The 6,177-nt window shown below is 39.3% G+C and overlaps 1 long non-coding RNA gene across 1 annotated transcript; it reads right to left on the bottom strand.

Annotated features, from left to right (window-relative positions):
- Positions 1 to 1,352: 1,352 nt before the first annotated feature.
- Positions 1,353 to 5,715, bottom strand: LOC132404776 (uncharacterized). The gene is made up of 3 exons (XR_009515674.1): positions 5,624 to 5,715; positions 4,375 to 4,540; positions 1,353 to 1,929 (listed from the first exon to the last, which is right to left on the bottom strand). It is a non-coding gene; the product is annotated as an uncharacterized LOC132404776 (long non-coding RNA).
- Between the last annotated feature and the right edge of the window lie 462 nt (positions 5,716 to 6,177).

Raw genomic sequence — 6,177 nt, 5'->3', positions numbered from 1 at the left:
AAGCTCATCTAGAGCAAAGTAATTTTATAAAGCAGTACAGCAATGAAATAGTGGTAGGTATTAGGGCATTGTCTCATCTTTAGCAGTTTTTGGAGAGAAAAATCAGGCATGGCAGTACAAAAAGGTGTTACACCTGAACTTGACGGGGACCAATATCTTCGTGGGATGGTTTTCTAGAACTATTAGGAAGTGTTTAAACTAATCTGGCAGGGAAGTGGGAACTAGAATAACGGGGCTGAGGATGGAGCAGTTGTTATACAAATAGATATAGTGTGTAGTGAAACTGGGAGGAAAGACTGGCGGATGATAGGGCAACATTTTATTCAACAGGATGAGCTGAAGTGTATCATGGGGCAAAATTTAAAAGGTTAATGAATACATGACTGAAGATGTTACATTTGAAAGCACCTTGAATTCACCCTGCAGTTTGAGAGAGATAAAGTCAGATGTAAGAATACTACATAGGCATGAGAGGAACTGGTCAATGTTGATGGGAAGGAGACACTAGGATGATGGCTGATGTTTCTGGGGGCAAGTTGTAAAGCACAGGATAAGTACATCCCAAAGATGAATAAGTCTTCTCAAGGGAGGATGAGGCAATCGTGGCTAGCAAGAGAAGTCAAAGACAGCATAAAAGCAAAAGAGAAAACATATCATATAATACAGCAAAATTAGTGGGATGTTAGGGGATTCAGAAACTTTTAAAACCAACAGAAGGCAACACAAGGAGAGAAAAGATAAAATATGAAGGTAAGCTAACAGAATAACAAAAGTTTTTTTCAGAGATATAAAGAGTTATATTGGACTCCTGGACCATGATGCTGGAGAGGTAGAAATGGAGACAAAGGAATAGAGGATAAACTTAATAAGTATTTTGCGTCAGTCTTCACTGTGGAAGACACTAGCAATATGCCAGAAATTCAAGGGTGTCAGGGGGCAAAAGTGAGTGTAGTCCTTTGGAAGCTTATTGTTCTGAAGGTGGATAAGTCATCTGGACCAGATGGACTACACCCCAGGGCTCAGAAAGAGGTAGCTCAAGAGATTCAGATTCAGTTTATTGTCATTTATAACCACAAATACAATGCAGTTAAAAAATGAGACAATGTTCTCCGGAATGATATCACGAAAAAAGCACAAAACAGACCACACAAGAAAAACCACATAACATTTGGTAATCCCCAATCCAGAGTCCAGAGAGGCTGCTGCGTATCGATATTGCGCAACCGTCTTAGCACATTTCCTGGAAAGGAATTACAAACCCATCAGACAAAACTAAAGCTACAAGACCTACACAAAACCACATAGATTACATATAGTTATAGTTAACATATAGTTTCAACAGTGCAGGCAAAACCATAATTGATAAAAGACTAACTGATGAAGACCACATAATTATAACACATAGTTTCAACAGTGCAAAGCAATACCGTAATCTGATAAAGAGCAGTCCATGGCACGGTTTAAAAGAAAGTCTCAAAGTCCCAACAGCCCATCATCTCACGCAGATGGTAGAAGGAGAAAAACTCTCCCTGCCGTGACCCTCCAGCGCCGCAGCTTGCTGATACAGCACTTTGGGAGTTCCGACCACAGCCAACTCCGAGTCTGTCCAAAATCTTCGAGCCTCCGACCAGCCCTCTGACACCGAGCACCAAGCACCATCTCTGCCGAGCACTTCGACCCCGGCCATGGCCGCCAAACGACAGGCAAAGCCGAGGATTCGGGGCCTTCCTCACTGAGATTTTTCCGATTGCACAGCAGCAGCGGCAGCGAAACAGGCATTTCAAAAGTTTCACCAGATGTTCCTCCGTGCTTCACAGGTCCGTCTCCATCAAATCAGGATTGTACATGGCCCCTACTTACAGATAACAGATATTCATTCCTGGAGTGGCCACTGCGCGCTGTGTCATGCCGCCATCTTGCTTCCCACAACTGTGAAGGCATTAGTAATAATCTTTCAAGAATCTCTAGATTCTGGAATACTGGGAAGTGTAAATGTCACTCCTCTCTTTCAGAAGGGAGGCAGGCAGAAGAAAGGAAATTATAGGCCAGTTGCCTGACTTCAGTGACTAGAAAGATGTTGGAGTCCATTATTAAGGATGTTTCAGGGTACATAGAGGCGCATGATAATGTTGGACAAAATCAGCATGGTTTCTTTAAGGGGAAATCTTACCCGATAGATCTGATGGAATTCCTTGAGGAAATAACAGGTAGGATAGACAAAGAAAAGTCAGTGAGAATGCTGCTTACTTCGATTTTCAGAAGGCCTTTAATGAGGTGCCACACAAGAGGCTGCTTAACAAGATAAGAACCTATGCTATTACAACAAAGATACTAGCATGGATAGAAGATTGGCTGACTGGCAGAAGGCAAAGAGTGGGAATAAACAGGGCCTACTCTGGCTGGCTGCCAGTGAGTAGTGGTGTTCCACAGGGATCAGTATTAGGATGGCTTCTTTTCAAGTTATATATCAATGATTTGGATTACAGAATTGATGGCTCTGTGGCCATGTTTGCAGACATTACAAAGACAGGTGGAGGGCTGGTGGTGTTGAGGAAACAGGGAGACTGCAGCAGGACTTTGATAGATTGTAAGAATGGGCAAAGTAGTGGTAGCTGGAATTTAGTGTAGGGAGGGAAGTGTATGGTCAAGCACTTTTGTAGAAAGAATAAAAGCATAGACTGGTTTCTGACAGGGGAGAAAATTAAAAAATTGGAGGTGCAAAGGGACTTGGGATTCCTTGTGCAGGATTCCTTAAAGGTTAATTTGTGGGTGAATTGGTGGTAAGGAAGGCAAATGCAATATTAGCATTCATTTTGAGTGGACTAGAATATATTATCAAGGGTATGAAGCTGCAGCTTTATAAGGCATTGGTCAGACCGCACTTGGGAGTATTATGAGCAGTTTTGGGCTCTTTATCTAAGAAAAGATGTGTTGGCATTGGAGAGGATCCAGAAGAGGTTCATGAGAATGGTTCCAGGAATGAAAAGGTTAACATGTGAGGAATGTTTCTTGGCTCTGGGCCAGGACTCGCTGAAGTTAAGAAGAATGAAGGGGATCTCATTGAAACCTATTGAATATCGAAAGGCCTACATAGAGTGGATGTGGAGAGAATGTTTCCTATAGTGAGTGAGTCTTGGACCAGAGGGCATAGCCTCAAAATAGAGAGATGATTTATAACAGAGATGAAGAGGAAATTCTTCAGCCAGATGGTGGTGAATCTACAAAATTCATTGCTACAAATGGGTGAGGAGGCCAAGTGATTGAGTATATTTAAAATGGAGGTTTTAAAATAGGTTCTTGCTTATTCAGGGTGACAAAGGTTATGGGGAGCAGGCAGGAGAATGGGGTTGAGAAGGATAATAAATCAGCCATGATGGAATGGTGACACAGACTCAAAGGACCAAGTGGCCTAATTCTGCCCCTATGTCCTATGATCTTATAGTCTTCTGGCAGTAGTCCAAAATAATTGGCAAGATTTATGTGAGCTGAAATTAAATGACACTTTCAAAGTGCTGGGGTAACCCAGCAAGTCAGGCAGCTTTTATGAAGGGGAATAAGGATTAGGGTCTCATCCCAAAATATTGATTGGTTATTCCCCCCCATAGATGCTGCTTGACCTACTGAGTTCTTGCAGCATTTTGTGTGCATTGCTCAAGATTATTGTATTATTTCCTGTATTCATGAAATTAAACCACAATACTTCGTGTTTGCAAATGTAAAACTTAAAAGCATAAGGTTGCTGGCTCAGTTTTGAATTCTCCCTTGTTAAGCAATTCAAACTTAATTTTCAGAACCACAAAAGCAATATCTGAAAATGGAATATTCTAAACTTATATTCATATGGTACAGCCTGTTAACTATTAATGACTTATAATACACCAACTTTTTATGAAACCCCGTTTGATGTGATTACTAAAAAATACCACACACTAAACCCCAAACAAGTGAGACAAGATCTAATACCTTCAATTGTACTTTAAACCTGTTTAAAAAAATTTGAACACTGTTATTGTAATCAAAATGTGCAACTTAATTCAATGATAAAGTTAGAATTATTCCTGTAGTTCTGTAGTTTCACTCCCCGCAGTTTTATTGAATTATCAGATCACATATTGAGAATGTCTTCTATTGAGATATCCACATAGAATGTAATTAAATTCTTTATAATTTAACCTAAGTATATGGCAAACATTGCTGTTCAGTGATTTCCTTGAATTGTTCATGCAATTTTTTCATTACATCCCAATTCTAATTTATCATCTCAGCAATTAGTGTGAATGAATAAAAATGCTGCTGAGTGAATCTCTAATTATGACTTTAATGTTTTTTATCTTTACTTTGCTAGGAAAAATCATTGATTCAAGGAGAATTTACCTTAATTCTTCTTCTGATTCCTCAGTAACTGATCCAATGCCATTTCGAACATCCCCGGATGAGTGACAGGATTTTAGATTTACTCTTTCAGCAAATGTTGGAGGCACTTTCCTTCTTTTACCAAACAGCTTCTTGAATGTTTGGAATTTGCCCTGCTTTTTCTTCTCTGTCAATTACAAGATTTATACACACTGTTATGTGAAGTAATTGCTGTGATACCAAGGGTTCAGTTCAGGAATAAACAGTACAGTCATGTGGAAAGTATGGCCAAAGGGCAATTATGAAATCTATTCAGCATTTTCACTTCGGAGTTCCTTTAAGTTAAAAAAATACTCATATTGAAACCATTTGTTTTCATGCTCATTTCAAGCCTTTAAGGTTGTAGAACATTCAAGGTATTTCAGACAAGGATGCCAGTAATTTTAATCATTCTTAGACATACAACAGTTTGTTGTATGTGCCACCTAGCAATGTGTATGAGACAAATGATAGGGGATCTTGAATCTACAAGGTGAAATCAGTCTTTGGTAGTAAATTTAAATGGGCAATAGTGAATTAGCAGCCTGTAAAACCTCCAGATGAGAAGCAAAACAGGTAATATGTAAAATGGCTACAGATTTATTGTCAACAGTTTGTTCTATTAATAAACACACCTTCCTCAGGGTAGAAATTATACCAAGCATGTAAAAATGATGACGCAGAGGGAGCCCATAGTGCTTTTCAGCAAGTCATGCTGTTGTGATATTCCAACATCTTACCCCAAAGAAGCAGAGATAAGAAAAGATGAGGAAAGGAGGTTGATTTAGTATCACTGGGCATCTCAGGTGCAACAATTGAGAAATAACCCAATGCTTAATCAGGGCTTTGATAAAATTACATTGAATCCAGACAAAACAATGCTACTAATTTGATGTCCACTTGTAATGGCATTCTTGAAAATTGTAAGCAAAAAAAAAAAAGAATGAATAGTTACTGATGTTAGGATGAAATAATACAGGGAAATATTACAATGCAAACAAATATAGCAGAAGTATTTCAAACCAATACAGTCTCATTATTTTGTTACAAACTGAGAAATAGATCATTTATTAAGCCCATCAGACATGGGAGCTGAATTATCATTGTTGTAATATGGAAATAAGATTTGGCCAAAATAGTCTTCACAAGTGCAGCACACAACTCAATCACAGTGGTAGTTATGTATCAATAATTACAGTACTGTACGTTAATGTTTTATCACATATATTACTTTCACTTTTGGAAAACTGTAATGCTTTACACAGGATCCTCCATGTCCTCACTTGCAGACCCCTGTCACTTCAGATTGACAACAGCATCTCCTCCACAAACACCATCAGCACAGGTGCACCACAAAGCTGTGAGCTCAGCCTCCTGCTCTATATGACTGTGTGGCTAAGAACAGCTCTAATGCCATATTCAAATTTGCTGAAGACACCAGTGTCATAGGTCACGTCCTAGGTAGTGATGAATCAGCATATAGGAGAGAGAATGATAAATCTGGGTGAGTGGTGTCACAACAACCTCTCATTCAAAATCAGCAATACCAAGGAGCTAATTATTGACTTTGGGAGGAAGAAACCAAAGGTCCATGAGCCAGTCCTTATCAGGGGAATTAGAGAGGGAGAGGGTCAGCAACTTTAAATTCCTTGGTGTTATCATTTCAGAGGACCTGTCTGGAGCCCAGCATGTAAATGCAATTATCAAAGAAAACATGGCAGCGCTTCCACTTCTTTAGAAGTTTGAAAAGAAATGGCATGACATCTAAAACTTGGACAAGCTCAG

Source organism: Hypanus sabinus, chromosome 14 (genome assembly GCF_030144855.1).
Source record: "Hypanus sabinus isolate sHypSab1 chromosome 14, sHypSab1.hap1, whole genome shotgun sequence".
In the NCBI taxonomy this organism is placed as follows: domain Eukaryota; kingdom Metazoa; phylum Chordata; class Chondrichthyes; order Myliobatiformes; family Dasyatidae; genus Hypanus; species Hypanus sabinus.
This window is presented reverse-complemented; position numbering and strand designations above follow the sequence as displayed.